The 18,318-nt window shown below is 44.3% G+C and overlaps 1 protein-coding gene across 5 annotated transcripts in view; it reads right to left on the minus strand.

The window, feature by feature from the left end:
* LOC123761262 (protein tyrosine phosphatase Meg) overlaps nucleotides 1-18,318 on the minus strand; it is a 328,139-nt gene that overhangs the window by 253,689 nt on the left and 56,132 nt on the right. For all 5 annotated transcript variants that reach the window (XM_069301750.1, XM_069301643.1, XM_069301582.1 and 2 more), the window contains one exon: nucleotides 1,735-1,780. The gene's annotated coding sequence lies outside the window, so the exon portion shown is untranslated. The remainder of the gene's footprint in view (nucleotides 1-1,734; nucleotides 1,781-18,318) is intronic.

An 18,318-nucleotide genomic window follows, 5' to 3' on the forward strand; every position in this document is an offset into this window, starting at 1 on the left:
CATTGTGATGTGATCCCTGGATTTGAAGGTTCTCGTAATCCATCCCATCATTTTTCTGGCTGACGCAATATTTGCTTGGTTATGCTCCTGAACGTTAGGTCGTCAGACATCATTATTCCCAGATCCTTTACATGTTGCTTTCCTACTATGGGAAGATAAACTTTTCATAGCTTACCCAACCACTTCGACTGGTCGGCAGAACGGCAGCCTCGCTTCTTACAAGGTCGGCGTTCGATCCCAGTGGTCCAATGTGTTAGACAACATCCCTTCACTCTGTTCTCATGTCTCATCCATGTGATATACTCCTCCAGGTCACATTCCTACGCTGGGGATTTCACTTCCTCCACCATTTCGAATTGTCATCTAGTAATATTTTCACCATTACAATTTTACAGTGGGAATGATTTAAACAACTTATGGAACTAAATTGTTTTATTAATCGCCATTACGTGAAAAATCTTATTTCTATGGACCATAAAAGTTCCATTTGATTTATTGGACGTTTTATTCATACATGAGGCTGCTGGCAGCCTCGTGTATGAATACAACTGACGTGTGATCAACCACAGTCTAGTTGATCAGGTCTCCATTGAAGGTGCTTGTTAACTTCTCACTTGAACACTGTGAGGGGTCGGCCAGTTATGTCCCTTATGTGTAGTGGAAGCGTGTTGAACAGTCTCGGGCCTCTGATGTTGATAGTTCTCTCTTGAACACTGTGAGGGGTCGGCCAGTTATATCCCTTATGTGTAGTGGAAGCGTGTTGAACAGTCTCGGGCCTCTGATGTTGATAGTTCTCTCTTGAACACTGTGAGGGGTCGGCCAGTTATATCCCTTATGTGTAGTGGAAGCGTGTTGAACAGTCTCGGGCCTCTGATGTTGATAGTTCTCTCTTGAACACTGTGAGGGGTCGGTCAGTTATGTCCCTTATGTGTAGTGGAAGCGTGTTGAACAGTCTCGGGCCTCTGATGTTGATAGAGTTCTCTCTCAGTGTACCTATTGCACCTCTGCTCTTCAACGGGGGTATTCTGCACATCCTGCCATGCCTTCTGGTCTCATGTGCTGTTATGTCTGTGTGCAGGTTTGGGACCAGCCCCTCTATTATTTTCCAAGTGTCAATTTTATGTCTCTCCAACCTGCGATTTGGGGAATACAGATTTAATTTTAATCGGTTAATATAAATCAGATGTTTTATTAGTTTTTTTGGGTGGATTCTAGAAGTAAAAGATCTCTGCACGTTCTCCAGGTCAGAAATTAATCCAGCTTTGAATGAAGCTGTGGGCGTGCAACAATACTTCCCCCCTAATGAGCACAAGTGCCATTCGTCTGGTATCTCTTGTTTGAAGGGTTCTTGTTATTCAACCAGTCATTTTCTTTGTACCTGAGACAGCTACTCTATTATGTTCTTTACAAGTAAGGTCTTCCCACGTGATTACTCCCAAATCCTTTACATTCTCTTTTCCTTCAATAAATGAATTTTCAAACTGGTTAGGCAAAATAGTTTCATTTTTTTACCCCTGCAGCAAATAAGAGAAAACGGGCCACACCACAGTGCCCGGACGACACGCGAATCAGCCAACGCCACAAATCAATATTAACGCAAGAAGCAACTCAAGCCAAGCCAACCGTGAGACACAATGCAGAAGACATGCAAGCCAAGACAGACACGGCGGCGGGAACACCACCAACCCACACCCACCACAAGGTGTTGCGGGGGAGCCTATAGTGTCTTCTTACCTCTTACGCGCTGGCCGCCCTCATCCTCCTCCAGCGTGGCGCACGCCTGTCAACAACAACACCTTGTTAATTGATCACTGGTCACAAATACATCCTGGCTTTATCCTAGACATGGCTCTATCCTAGACATGGCTCTATCCTGGACATGGCTCTATCCTGGACTGTCTTTATCCTGGACATGGCTTTATCCTGGACATGGCTCTATCCTAGACATGGCTCTATCCTGGACATGGCTTTATCCTGGACATGGCTTTATATAAGGAATCCATTGGTAAAAAAAATGGAGGCCTTTTACAATCAAATATTAGCATCAAATTAATACAGTTGATAAAGATAATTAATATAATTTGAATAAAGAAATTATTATTTAAGTGATGCAATATATTATGTATATTATAACAAATTATTGGACACACACATACACAACACAACACACACACACACACACACACACACACACACACACACACACACACACATTTTCATACACAGTTTCAAATGTAGATATGATAGAGCCCAGTAGGCTCAGGAATCTGTACACCAGTTGATTGACGGTTGAGAGGCGGGACCAAAGAGCCAAAGCTCAACCCCCGCAAGCACAAATAAGTGAGTACAAATAGGTGAGTTCACACATATACACAAGCGCTATACGACAAAGAGTACTGGGAAGACGGGACACCATAAGCATAACTCTCATTATGTAAATACACTTAGGTAATTACACTTAGGTATTTACAAATAAACGCTTTAAATATACTATTAAGATCATGGTTGTTGTTGTGGTTAAGATTATTTGTATGAACACTAAATACAGCTAGATACAGAAACTAGATTTATTCCTCCAAGGAGTGCCGGACCAACCGGGCTGTGGTGGGTATGTGGGCCTGCGGGCCGCTCCAAGCAACAGCCTGGTGGACCAAACTCTCTCAAGTCAAGCCTGGCCTGGCAAGTCAAGCCTGGCAAGTCAAGCCTGGCCTTCTACTTGGGGAGTAGAAGAACTCCCAGAACCCCATCAACCAGGTATCAACCAGGTATCAACAGCGGTGATATACACGTCATCATACACAGGTCATCAATAAAGGACTTTTAGCGGCACGTCACGTGTTCAATGATGTTACACATAATGTAATGATAATGAACAGGAAGTTGTCTGATGTTACGGAATGTTACACTTATGAGGAGAGGCGCGCTAACCAGTATGAATATATAGCTCTTGGAAGGGGTGTGAGAACGATTACGGGTTGTTCATGCCCGTGCATCTTCTTGGGTGGCTTAATCTTCATCAATCACTCTGTGAGAACAAGGAGCCGAGATACACAGCCCGGTTGAAAGAACGGGCCTCAAACACCTGGACCATCCGGGATCGAACGCCGTCCGTGCTAGAAGGAGTTCGTTGCTGTGCCATGGTGTGAAAGCCAGTGTATTTGGATCCATGACAAATGTTTAGATACAAGTGTTGTATTTCCAACCCGTTCTCGCACTTTCGTATAGTCAATATTGACTTATTAAATACGTGTATATGTGACATACTTAACATACTAGTTTACCTTGAAAAGCTTCATAGAAAACACCGACCTTACCTAACCTTCTTAGTATGATAAGATAAGCATCTTATTGCTTCGTAATTACAATTATTACTTAACCTATTATAGGTATAGGTTAAGTAATAATTGTAATTACGAAGCAATAAGATGCTTATCTTAACATACTAAGAAGGTTAGGTAAGGTCGGTGTTTTCTATGAAGCTTTTCAAGGTAAACTAGTATGTTTAGTATGTCACATATGCACGTATTTAATAAGTCAATATTGACTGTAAGAAAGTGCGAGAACGGGTTGGTATTTCATGCAACAGCCGTCGTTACCACGTGACCATCATGCCTGCCTCTCACCTGCATTGTCACAGCTGTATCCTGAGCTGCATTATTGATACAGCATTCCTAAAACATGTCAGGTTGTCACCTCGGCAAGCACGGATTTTTTTTTAAATTAACACATTTAGCTACATCAGGATCTATGCAGCTGCCCTGGACTATATGAGGGGGAAGTACAGTGTGTGCCAAGAACTAGCTACGTGATGCTAAAAGTCCCTATCACACAAGATAGTTAGGCATACAGGGTCATTTGATCAGTAGTTTGCACTGGCAAACTATGGGTGCATTGTGAAGATGTCCTCAAGAACACGATTGTTAATAAAGTGACTACAAAACTCCAGGCACGTCATGTCGGCAGGTTAGAATGGTCTAATGACTGGGCATTCAACATTGTAGTGTGAGAGATCATGTCCCAGTTCCTGCTCACAGAGTTTGCACCTGGAGTGCTCAGGATTGGGAGATCCGTCACCTGTAGCCACCTGCCACAGGTAACGGTAACCCAACCTGATCCTGGCAATGATGATGCTCCATGGGGGAATGTCCGCTTGTGTCATGTTTGAACTGGGTGGTGGTGGGGGGTGGGGAACATGCTTTTCTTATTTAACGTTGATTCAATGTCATATTAACGTCGTTTGGGCAGCACTGCCCCAGGGGTGAGCGAATGATGAGCCCAGTAATACTGCCGAGGAGGACAGGTGAGGTGTGGTGGGGAGAATGTGGTGGTGTGGTGGTGTGGTGGTGTAGAGGCACACACGTCACACCTCACCAGCTGCGTCACACACACTGGCAGCCAACACACCAGAATAGCCTCCCGCTGGGGCAGTGATCACCCTGCCTCAACCCAACACCTCTCACACTCACACCTCACTAATTAAAACTCTCACGCTCCCAACCCACTCACCAACATCACCATCCCACCACACATACACCACCACCACCACCACCACACATACACCACCACCACCACCACCACCACCTCGCTCCCATCAAAATATTAAAACCATTCCACTGATCTACGCCCACATAACCCCACCGAACCAAGTTATCATACTCAAGAGATAACACATCACATTTTGGTATGACCCCTTGTGGTGCATTAATATAAGTAAATCATTCATTACACTGACGAAAGGAATATTGGTGGATAGTACAGGAGTGCAGCATCACGCTCACGGCCTTCAGAATGACATCAATGTTACCTTGGGAACTCCGACAGTTACAGAAAAAAATATCAGGCGAGTACATAATGTTAAAACTTAGTCTTCTAATGTTACTTTCTCCATCACATGTTGGCATCTCAAGGCATGACACTGTTGATATGCTTGCAAAGGCAGCCTGTAGAAAACCAGTGGTAGAAATTGATATGGGTGTTTCATTAGCAGTGACAAAGAGAATACTTCAACAAATATCTATTGAAAATCTCACCGACCTAACAAATTCATAAAGATCTGAAAGTTGTAGCATTAAATATTATGATAGATATCGTGAGGAGACATTAACATATGGGGACTAATAGAGCAGGAACTCGGCAATGTGATGTTATAGTGGCCAGAATACGCCTGGGATACAGATGTATCTGGCAGCTTTCTCAGACCTCAAATGTCGAGTACACAATGTGTCAACTTTGTGAGAGAGAAAACATGTACTCTCTTGAACATTATATTGTAGAATGTCCCATATAGATTGACTTTCGCCCTCCTTGACTAAGGTATGCTGAACTCTGTAATTACTATGAGTACTGGAACACTTGATGATATATTGGACTTGTACCCAAGATTGACCATGTAAGGTATCAACTATATATCAACTATACATACAATGTATGTGATGTAACTATATAACCTGAGCTTGTAAAAGCACCTTAATCACCTTCAGTGGTTAAGTGTTTAATAACACATTAGTTTCTCTATCAGGTATCTTACCCTCTCGGAGTAAGAGAGCCATAAATGTATGTGTGCGTATGTATATGTATATATATGTATATGTGTGCGTATGTATATGTATGTGTATGTGTATTCTTCCAGCTGAACCCTGATGCAAGAGCACTAGTAAGAGGGATAGAAGCCCTAAACCAGAAAATAGTAAATATGGAATATTCTGTCATATTCAATGAGACATTTTTAAAAGAAAACCTGCTGCCGGTATACACCATTATGTGTATAAAATATACGTGGAAGCTGATCAGAATTACATTTCACATTTGTAAATGCACATTAATGATACTATGTATAGTGCACATCAACCACTTTAAGTAGGGCAGACATAACTCTGTGTATCTATGTATTTATGTCTGTAGGTTAGGTTCACATTTTAAAAGCACTACTCTAACCCTGTCCATGGAGGACAGAAGAAAATGTATATATGCTGGTTAGCATTGTAAATGTGTGGCCACGTCTGTGGTAGAAAATAATAATAAAAAAAACTTTCTTCAGCCACAAAGTGAATTTTAAATCATTTAGCTTTATAATGAATGTTGTGAATATATCGCCGATCAGTGGGGAAAACGTGATACTAACTTTTAACTCAAAAGAGTAACTTTAAATCAGCGTGGATTCAATGTCATATACTATACGCGCACACACACACACACATTATATATATATATATATATATATATATATATATATATATATATATATATATATATATATATATATATATATATATATATATATATATATATATATACACATATATATATACAGTACCGTTTACAGACGACACTTGAGGTTTAATTAGAGTAGGAACAACAGACACGACAAACCTCCAGATTTCACGAACAAGTAAAAGTCAAGATATCAAAACCGGGACGACATAGGCTAGTGAGCCTCGGCTGGCTTCGAGAGCTTCTGGTAAGGCAAAAACTACTTCATATTTGACGCTGGTTAAACCCTCCCAGCCCAAGACCGGGCTTGTAAAGCTGGTCATCAAGGCTAAGTGTGACGAAAACGTTCACTGGACGCATGGAACTGTGCACTAAATCTGTCGTGGAGCCCAGAGTGTCGCACACGAGGTGCTGCGTGACCCCGGGAACACCACACCCGTGTCTCAGGCGTAATTCGTGCTTACAATGTACTCAGTGGCGTGTCTCGCTGAATACCGCGCTTCCTCAGCGAGTGATCCCACTCTTCTATACCTTTATATGCAACACAATCCCCCATAACTTATTTGTACCACAAATTGTCAATAATACAATTGTTATCGGCATTTACAAAATAATATAGGGTATGGTTGACATGTTTGTGACTAATGCCAGCGTTCACATCGGTAGGCAGTCCTTACTGGTGGTGGTGGTGGTGGTGGTGGTGCACGCTGGTGAGGTGGTGGTGGTGGTGCACGCTGGTGAGGTGGTGGTGGTGGTGCACGCTGGTGAGGTGGTGGTGGTGGTGCACGCTGGTGAGGTGGTGGTGGTGGTGCACGCTGGTGAGGTGGTGAAAGGAACCACATCATAAGAAAAACAACATCACCAGATGAGTCAGGGGGCACGAACACTTCCTGTGGCGGCCAGCACCCGCTCCCACACCTGACTAACCTCTCCCAGGAAGACACACCACAACACACACACCAGGCTATTACCAACACTCAAACATCTCAAGGCCACTAAGCCTACAAAGTTGTAATATCTTTTGTGACAATGTTGCTCTTGGCCTTCACCATACTTCACTCGTTCATATATTTTATTATTGTATCACTTCACGCATACACGTACACGAGCGCACGCACGCACGCACGGGGACTAGCAAATCGAGAGGACAGTACTCGGGGGTTGTAGTCCTAGGGACCCGGGTTCGATTCCCGTCCGAGGCAGAAACAAGTGGGCAGTTTCACCCTGATTTCCCCTGTTCACCTAGCAGTAAACAGGTACCTGGGAGTTAAACAGCCGCCACGGGGACGTATGTGTGAGAGAGAGATATATGTTGTAGATATGAGAGAACACTGGGTGGGGAGTCAGTACATTAGAGAACAGCCAAGGTTATATGCCACTAAGACGGGCATCAACACGCCTCCATAACAGTAGCGGCAGGGAGCTGGTCAACTTAACACCTGGCCGCTCATAAACCAACCTCTGCTATAACTGTGGTGGTACCTAAGAATAATAATAATACATAACAATGTGAAAAATACGCTTGGGTGAATGGGGTCAATATTATGGAGAGCCAAATGAATACTGCCTCACCCGTTACCTGTTGAACTGTAATAAATTCCAGCAGATGCGTCTAACGCTCAGATTCTAAAGTTGTACCCAATCCTAATGCACTAAATTGAAATAAAAAATATGTATAAATTAGTACATATACATGAGAAAAAAAAATAGATGTTTCTGTACGTCTGAAGTACAGAAAAAAGAAAGTGAAGGCGGTCAGTGAAAAGCTTCATACAGTGGACACCACCTCAAGTCCATATCCCAATCCCTGACCTCAAAATATTTACAGTCTGCAGGGCAAACCCCAACAAATTAGCAATGCCACCTAGGTGGTGTAATATTGCTACACGTGGTGGTATCACCAACACACTGGTGCGAGAGGCGGAGAGCGAGCAGTAGTAGGCTTGAGGGCCTCATTGTAGCACACCTCTACACTCCACAGCAGCACGTGCTGAGGTTAACACAATAAATGATGGCGGGTGACCGCCTGCGGGCGGGAGGAAGTGTTGGGGTCAGCGGGACTCGCTGGTATTGAGGGCGGGGGCGGAAGTGGGTGTGGCCACGTGGCGGGTGGAGTGCGTCCATGAGGGACCAGCCAGGGAGCAGAGTGGAGGGCCAGGAGAGTCACAACACGCAGCTGCTTCAACTGCCAGGTAAGTGTGCTGAAGAGGCAGGACACACCGGAGGACGCGCGGAGAGGGCGGCAAGAGACACTGGGGGGGGGGGGGGGGACAGCTGGGGTGGAGACACTCTAGGGAAGGGGGGAGGAGGGGGAGGGACAGCTGGGGTGGAGACACTCTAGGGAAGGGGGGAGGAGGGGAGGGACAGCTGGGGTGGAGACACTCTAGGGAAGGGGGGAGGAGGGGGAGGGACAGCTGGGGGTGGAGACACTCTAGGGAAGGGGGGAGGGGGGGGAGGGACAGCTGGGGAGGAGACACTCTAGGGAAGGGGGGGGACAGCTGGGGCTGCAGGATGGAGCCAGCTGCTGAGTAGTGGTCACTGTACATCTTCAGCAATGCTCTGTTTCTAATTACTTGCTTAATCTGTGATAGACTCTGTGGTATATAAATGTCTAAATTTCTTCTCTTATTTGTTAGGAGCCACTGACATCGGCTTGTAGTTTTTCAGTCTTCAAAATTAATGTTTAAGCTGATTTATCAACCTGGAAAAGGATGAAAAGAAACTGACATGTGTTTTCCCGATATTTCATATGAAAATGAAGAAAAACAGTGGTGCAAGGACTGTGCTCTGGGGCACAGAGCTTTTCAATGTGTTTGGATTATTAATGTTTGCCTTCTGTTTGATAGAAAATTAAAATCCAACGCCGTAATTTACGTGGTATCTCACCTGTATCCAAGCTTTTTCTTCATATTATAGTGAGCGCTTGTGCTACCGGGGTGTTGGGTGGCGGTGTTGACAATGAGCTGCCAGCAGGTGGTCTCCACATACCAACACGCACCCTGGAAGACGGTAATTATCCACCGCACACTTTCTCGTCTTGCTAAGTCACTGCCACAACCATTACAGGAAGTCCACAGAAATATTCATGTGCGTGTAATAGTCGTAGAGTCATTCCCGCCAGAGTGCACACGCCCTCGGCTCCCTGGCTTCTCCTCTGGCCACCTGCCTTGTCTTCCCTCCTGCTATATGTATGCGACAACATGCACAATGACAAATAAAGGAAATGTTAACATTTCTCAGTTACCTATTTACATATACATTATTCTTCCTGTATGACCCAGCAGGTCCCAATCTGCTGGGTCATAACCCAGCAGAAGGAAGAGTTATAATTATTAACTAATTATATTATTATAATAATTAATAGTTATTACTCTTCCTTCTGCTGGGTCATAAAGGAAGCCGGCCTCGGGAGAAAGAGGACTGTGATGATCTCTGTCTGGAACCCGTAGGTGCGGGACTCTGACGTCTGCTTGATGGGGTTCTGGGAGTTCTTCTACACCCCAAGCCCGACCCGACGCCAGGCTTGACTTGTGACAGTTTGGTCCACCAGGCTGTTGCTTGGAGCGGCCCGCAGGCCCACATACCCACCACAGCCCGGTTGGTCCGGCTCTCCTTGGAGGAAACAATCTAGTTTTCTCTTGAAGATGTCCACGGTTGTTCCGGCAATATTTCTTATGCTCGCTGGGAGGGTGTTGAACAACCGCGGACCTCTGATGTTTATACAGTGTTCTCTGATTGTGCCTATAGCACCTCTGCTCTTCACTGGTTCTATTCTGCATTTTCTTCCATATCGTTCACTCCAGTACGTTGTTATTTTACTGTGTAGATTAGGGACCTGGCCTTCCAGTATTTTCCATGTGTAAATTATTTGGTATCTCTCTCGTCTCCTTTCTAGTGAGTACATTTGGAGAGCTTTGAGACGATTCCAATAATTTATGTGCATTATCGCGTCTATGTGTGCCGTATATGTTCTCTGTATTCTCTCTATTTCGGCAATCTCTCCTGCTCTGAAAGGGAAAGTGAGTACTGAGCAGTACTCACGACGGGACAACACAAGTGACTTGAAGAGTACAAGTTCTCGTAATCCATCCTATCAGGCGATGAGTCACAATAACGTGGCTGAAGTATGTTGACCAGACCACACACTAGAAATTGAAGGGACGACGACGTTTCGGTCCGTCCTGGACCATTCTCAAGTCGATTGTCTTGATTGTCTTGAATGCATTCTCACAATCGACTTGAGAATGGTCCAGGACGGACCGAAACGTCGTCGTCCCTTCAATTTCTAGTGTGTGGTCTGGTCTCCATCCTATCATTTTTCTGGCTGACACAATATTTGTTTGGTTATGCTCCCTAAACGTTAGATCGTCGGACATCATTATTCCCAAATCCTTTACATGCTGTTTACCTACTAGTAGGAAACATGCATGTTTCCTACTAGCAGATTTGATTGTGTTTTGTACCCTGTATTATGTTTCTGATCCTCATTTTTGCCTATTCCCCCCTCCCCTTTTGGGATAGTGACCTTTCCTTACCTATCAGTGTTTACCTTACCTAACAACGCCAGCCCCCACACCCAAGGACGCTGACCACCTCTATCCCGCCCCTTGGAATGGTGGCTCTTCTTGACCCGCCACGGAATGACTGGACGGATGAGATTCTGAACCAAGCGCTGACATCGCTGTATCATCCAACACAGAATAATTAGTTACGTTTTACTAATTATTATTGGTTAGGCTTCTGTGTAAGCCTCGTGAACCCTAGAGGATTCAGTTGAATCCCAGGTTGCAATGTTTTTACCATGTCATGGTGTAGTGCTCTAAGGCTTGTGCTTGGGAGTACCCAGAACATAGGTTCGAATCCTCCTCACGGCTCCTACTGATTTTCTCATTGATACATCACGTTAATGGGATTTCTTTGCGCACAGAATAACGAACATTGTGAAGAACTGCGCAACAATATTCTTTAAAAGCTCCACCAAATGGTTTAGACAATGGTTGCTCCATCTTTTAGCGTTGCACACAAACTTGTGTTACAGATCCCACGTGACAGTGTGTCTCTTGCACACACACACACTGTCTTTAACAACCCACCAGGATGTGTTCAATTGACAAGAAAGAGGTCCACCTTACTCTCACTCCGGGCAGGGACGCGTGCCTGACAGGGGCCGGCGGTCAGGGTGTGAGTGACACACTCAACCCGACCAATATTTGTCCACGATTTCCATTAGGCTCATGTGATGGAACCCGCCTCTATATTAATAGATTAATTTTATAGGAATATATATATATATATATATATATATATATATATATATATATATATATATATATATGTATATATAGTAAATATATATATATATATATATATATATATATATATATATATATATATATATATGTATATATAGTAAATATATATATATATATATATATATATATATATATATATATATATATATATATATATATATATATATATATATATATATATATATATATATATATGTGAGAAAGCTGCATGAACGCGCAAGCCATATATCACTAAGAACTCTTTGACCCGGCCAGGATTCGAACCCATGCCGTCCAGGATCACCCCTAAACGTACACAGTACCGTGACCACCGCACCAATGATCGTCTATATAAGGATTGGTCAGTCTTGGCGCTTATTAACTAAGCTCCCTGACTGACCAATCCCCGACGACACTCATGGATCCATTTGGGTACAGTTTTTCATCAAATTCTGGCGCATGCACGGGCCGCACTGAGTCTAACATGTGTGAGAAAGCTGCATGAACGCGCAAGCCATATATCACTAAGAACTCTTTGACCCGGCCAGGATTCGAACCCATGCCGTCCAGGATCACCCCTAAACGTACACAGTACCGTGACCACCTTAATTAGTTAATAAGCGCCAAGACTGACCAATCCTTATATAGACGATCATTGGTGCGGTGGTCACGGTACTGTGTACGTTTAGGGGTGATCCTGGACGGCATGGTTTCGAATCCTGGCCGGGTCAAAGAGTTCTTAGTGATATATATATATATATATATATATATATATATATATATATATATATATATTAATATATATATAGTGATATATATATATATATATATATATATATATATATATATATATATATATATATACATATAGCGAATCTTTAACAAGAACAACAACAACCTGCCTGACATATTCCTGAGGAGTTTGTTGACGTACAGATCCGTCAGCACCAGCTGAATATACAGAAAACATTAACAACCGGAATCTACTCAATTTTTTGGAGGATTGGAGGATGTTATTATATTAATATTAATTCATTGGAGGATGGAGGATTTTGTAATAGTGGTGTTGATTTATGTAACCAATTACCAGGTAACATAGAAGACTTGGCCGGCTTCTGGCGGTGTTCAAGAGAGACAACTTGATAAACACCCCCAAAGGATGTCTGATCAACCAGGCTGTGATTCATACGTCAGGCTGCAAGTAGCTGCGTCCAACAACCTGGATGACCAGATTACCAGCCAGGAGGACCTGGTCGGAGACCGGGCCGCGGGATTCCCGGAACCAACAACAGGTAGGCAAGAGGTAGGCTAGCGTGTCAAGAATGAGTTTGGGCGGATACCAATAGGAAAGGCCTCGTAAGGACCAATAGGCCTTCTGCTGTTTCCTGTACTGTCATGAAAGACTTGGGTAAATACTGGTTCAGTAACAGGGTTGTTGATTTGTGGAACCAATTACCGCGTAACGTGCTGGAGGTGGGGTCCCTCGATTGTTTCAAGCGCGGGTTGGACAAGTATATGAGTGGGATTGGGTGGTTATAAATAGGAGCTGCCTCGTATGGGCCAATAGGCCTTCTGCAGTTGCCTTTGTTCTTATGTTCTTATGTTATGTTCTTAAATTAAAGTTATCCACTACCGCACCAACACGCACAAATGCTATTCCTCACCAGTTGATTGACAGTTGAGAGGCGGGACCAAAGAGCCAGAGCTCAACCCCCGCAAACACAACTAGGTGAGTACCACATATCAAGATTTATGAGGAAATTCGCATCCGTGTCTCAGCGGTTTTCATCCACGACTCAGGCTTGTAGGAACAATGCTTTATGAGAAATGTAAACTATTAGCCTCGGTGTTTGGCTCTGGGTAATTCTCTTTTTCCCGGGCATTAACCGTTGAGTATGTGGTACCGGCTTGGTACTCGTGAGAGCCTTCCCTAGTGTGAGCATCCACAGCCTGGTCGGTAGAACAACGGTTTCCTACTGTTCTGGCCGGAGTTCGAATGTCCCATGATCCAGGTGAATTAAGTAAAATGCTTGATGATTATGTGTCATTTAACAATGCATATATTAACGTTAATAATGTATTTTTAAACACAGTAAAGTATACAATTAATGAAATAAAAAAGAACGCCAATAACTGGAAGTTGTAATCTGTAAGACAATATGCTATTTTTAACAGGTCCAAAAGTAGAAAGTAGAAGCTGTTGACCATTGTGTGTATTTGAACATTTTGTTGAAAAATGGACGTGTGTGCGACGTGTATGATTTTCAAATATTTTGGTGCATTAAATCTCGTATTTTTACTTTATTTTGTCAAGCTGTAGAGGTTAGGGTGCTGACCGCTTGAGGGCAGACACTGGAGGCACGTGAGCACAATCACGTGATGTAACGTAGGAGAAAATATTGAGGCTGTACGACGGGATCGTATCCAGCGCTGCGTGTTCGAGCCCAAGTTACGACCTCACTATTTTCCCAATATTTCGTAATTTTAGAGTTATGATATTGTGGAATTTTTGCAGCGTCGCCACAGTGATTGTGTTCCTTCAGGTTCATAACAATTTTGTCACTAAGGTGCCTTGACCCCAGACACTTGTCTTGTGATAGTGTGCAACACTGCCATTGTACCTCACGTTCAATGTTTATGTCTTTGTTGAACGTTATGTCCACTGGTGTGTAGGTGTGTGTGTGTGTGACTTGCCGGACTGTGTTTAGAGTCAGTCAAGAACATTACACACAGAAATCACAATAGCGTGATGTATCAAATGAACAAATCCACAAGGGCCGTGACGAGAATTCAAACCTACGTCCGGGAGCATCCCAGACGCTGCCTTAATCGACTGAGCTACGACATGGTATAAGAATTGCAACCAGAAGTTCTACTGAACTTACTTGGATCCTGCAGCCTCTCCGAGACACAAACCAGGGTTTTACACAACTCCCCCATGCACTCGAGCTATGTCAATAGGCCGTTCTACCTATTCTCCCTTACTTCATTACACAGGTTTGTGTCTCGGAGAGACTGCAGGATCCAAGTAAGTTCAGTAGAACTTCTGGTTGCAATTCTTATACCATGTCGTAGCTCAGTCGATTAAGGCAGCGTCTGGGATGCTCTCGGTCGTAGATTCGAATCCTCGTCACGGCCCTTGTGGATTTGTTCAGTCAAGAACATTATTGGTGTAAGTGGACACTGGGGAAGGTGGCGATGTTTCGCTCCAACACCGACCGTTATCTGAGGACAGGAACAGTCTGGTTGTACACTGTGGGGAGTGAACTCACCGACATCTCTCATTACCTTGCCGTGTGTCGACCTTGTGTAGCTTCCGGGGATCAACAGCCCCGCTGCCCGGTCTCCGACCAAGTCTTCCGGTTGGTTGTCTGGTCAATAAGGCTGTTGAACGCGGCTGCTTCTCGCAGCATGACGTATGAATCACAATCTGGTTGATCAGGTATTCTTTGGAGGTGTTTGACGGTGTCACTGTCTCACTTCTCTTACCTCTCACCGTACGTTCTCTTTTTTCACTGTTCCTCTTCTCTCACCGTCTAAGCTCTCACTCTCTCCCTTCTCGCACGGTCTCCCTTCTTTCACTGCTTCCTTTCTCTCATCTCTCTTCTCACCCTAGAATATATTTCTAGAGGATATATAGTTGGAACTGGACGAACTCCAGTTCGTCCACCGCCAGTACAGTTGCACTGCGTTAAGCTGCTCCACCAGTGCCCTCTTGGGAGGGCTTGCTGTACCAGGCTGGCCTCTACAGCATCATGCCTCTGGTCCTCCTCCACTACCAACTCGGTCCAATGCTAAACATGACACACACACACACAGTGATCTTTATCTACTCTATCAGTTCCCCTGCGAATTATGTATGTGGTAATCATGTCTCCCTTAACTCTTATGTCTTCCAGTGACGTGAGGTTCAATTCACGTAGTCTTTCCCCCGTAACAATTATCTCATGGTTCTGGAACTGGTCTGGTACGTGGCATACCTCTGAAGCTTTTCCAACTTTGTCTTGTGCTTGACTGGGTGTAGACTCCATGCTACATATTCCAGAATTAGTTCGACATGTGGTATAAAAGGTTGCAAATGATTCTTTACACAAGTTTCTAATCCAACAAAATATGCAGTCTGCCCACCCTTCTCTGTCTTGTCTAATTTTGTGGTGGCTGGTCATAGAATTCTATTAAACTCGTCATGCAAGATTTACCATCCTTGAACCCATGTTGGTGATGTGTTACAAAGCTCCTTCCCTCCAGATGTTCTACTAGTTTTTCTCACAATCTTCTCCATCAACTTGCATCACATACACGTTAGAGACACTGGCCGATTGTTCAGTGCTTCCTGTCTGTTCCCCCTTCTTATAGTACCTTCCATTTCCATTGGATTAGGAAGTACCTAAGCAACAACAGACAGAGAGTCACTGTGAAGGGCGAGGTCTCAGATTGGCGAAGTGTCACCAGTGGAGTCCCACAGGGTTCAGTCCTTGGACCTATACTGTTTCCGATATATGAGAATGATCTCCCAGAGGGAATAGACTCGTTACTCTCAATGTTTGCCGATGATGCAAAAATTATGAGGAGGATTAAAACGGAGAAAGATAGTATGAGGCTACAAGATGATCAAGATAAACTGAATGAATGGTCCAACAATTGGCTGCTACAGTTCAACTCGAGCAAATGTAAGGTAATGAAACTAGGCAGTGGAAACAGGAGGCCAGAAACATTATACCGAATAGGAGATGAAGTACTCCATGAAACGGACAGAGAGAGAAAGATCTAGGAGTTGATATTGATACCACCACCACCACCACAGTGTGGTGGTGGTGGTGGTGGTGAGTGTGGTGGTGGTGTGCACAATGCCCTGACCTTACTCCATGCAAGCCGCAGCCACAAATAACTTGGTTGCGTGTTTCCTCCGCCTTGACTGTCAACCTTTCACCATTACCAATTCATTTTTGTGTAATTTACAGTTGAATGACGATAATGATGTTATTAACAGTGATTTTAACCCAACAAATAACTGTATATCTCAACAAATAAACTGTTTCAAAAACTGTTAACTGGACACAAACCATCCAAGCATTACAGTAAACTCTACACATATTGTAGTGAACTGTATGAACAATACAGTAAACTCTACATACATTGTGGTGAACTGGCGCCTGGGTGAACAGCGCTTCGGATTCGTATTCCTGAGGTTTCTGGTTCGATCCCCGGTGGAGGCGGAAACAAATGGGCAAAATGTTTCTTTCACCCTGATGCCCCTGTTACCTAGCAGTAAATAGGTACCTGGGCGTTAGACACTGCTACGGGCTGCTTCCCAAGGGGAGGGGGGATGTAACAAAAAGGAGGCCAGGTCGAGGACCGGGCCGCGGGGACGCTAAGCCCCGAAATCATCTCACGATAACTGTATGAACAATACAGTAAACTCTATATACATTGCAGCAACTGAACGTCTACCTGAAGTCGGTTTCGAGATGCTTGTTAGATGATAACTTGATCTATAAGACTGTTGGTGGCAGCGGCCCGCAGGTGCACATATCCACTATGGCCCGCGGCTCAACTGGTACCTCCTGCAGGATTGGGTCCAATTGCCTACTGAACTTTTCACTTTTTGTTCGTGTAATATCTGTTACACTTGATGGAAGGATGTTGAAGAGTGGCGGAGCGTGATGTTCATAGAGTGTTCTCTGTGCCTATGACACCCGTGCTCTTCTCTGGCTCTTTTCTCACATATCTTTCGCTCCATTGTTATTTGTACATATCTCGGACCTGATCTTCCATGTATATATATTAAGTGATATCTCTTGTTGTCTTCAGAATGTTTGGCAATATGTTTATTGTTTGTGATGTGTGTCTATGTATGTATTAACACCATGTACTGAACGGGGTGAGAATAGCTTGAGCTACCTCATCCCTTTGTGTGTATTTTACCTCAATAAACTTATTTCAATTTCTTTTTGTCTCCTTTCAAGATTATGGTGTAAGTACTTCAAGACGGTCCCTGTAATTACTGTATCTTGCAGACTGTCACACTAACGGAGTTGAAAATTCAACACCCACCCACCTGTGTGGCTCAGCTTCCAGGAGTGTTGGGCGTCTGCTGCACCTTCCTGAATCTGAACTGATATACTTTAAATATGTATATACCGGTATATATGTACCTATGTATGTATGTATGTATGTATGTATGTATGTATGTATGTATGTATGTATGTATGTATGTATGTATGTATGTATGTATGGTATGTATGTATGTATGTGTAGTGCATAGACGCCTTTGAATTAGTCTATGGTTTAAGTTTGTGTTGTTGTTGTCGACTACCTGTGTGTGTTGATAATAAAACAAATGACACCATACGCTTCCTTGCCGTCACCTCGCCGGAAACAGATGTTAGGGGGGGGGGGGGTTCCCGGGCAGACCCGCACTACAAAACTGTGGTGCCAGCCTCACAAGGCCTCCCGGCTGTGGTGCCAGCCTCACAAGGCCTCCTGGCTGTGGTGCCAGGCTTACAAGGCCTCCTGGCTGTGGTGCCAGCCTCACAAGGCCTCCTGGCTGTGGTGCCAGCCTCACAAGGCCTCCTGGCTGTGGTGCCAGGCTTACAAGGCCTCCTGGCTGTGGTGCCAGCCTCACAAGGCCTCCCGGCTGTGGTGCCAGCCTCACAAGGCCTCCTGGCTGTGGTGCCAGCCTCACAAGGCCTCCTGGCTGTGGTGCCAGCCTCACAAGGCCTCCTGGCTGTGGTGCCAGCCTCACAAGGCCTCCTGGCTGTGGTGCCAGGCTTACAAGGCCTCCTGGCTGTGGTGCCAGCCTCACAAGGCCTCCTGG

This window comes from Procambarus clarkii, chromosome 1 (genome assembly GCF_040958095.1).
Source record: "Procambarus clarkii isolate CNS0578487 chromosome 1, FALCON_Pclarkii_2.0, whole genome shotgun sequence".
Classification (NCBI taxonomy): Eukaryota; Metazoa; Arthropoda; class Malacostraca; order Decapoda; family Cambaridae; genus Procambarus; species Procambarus clarkii.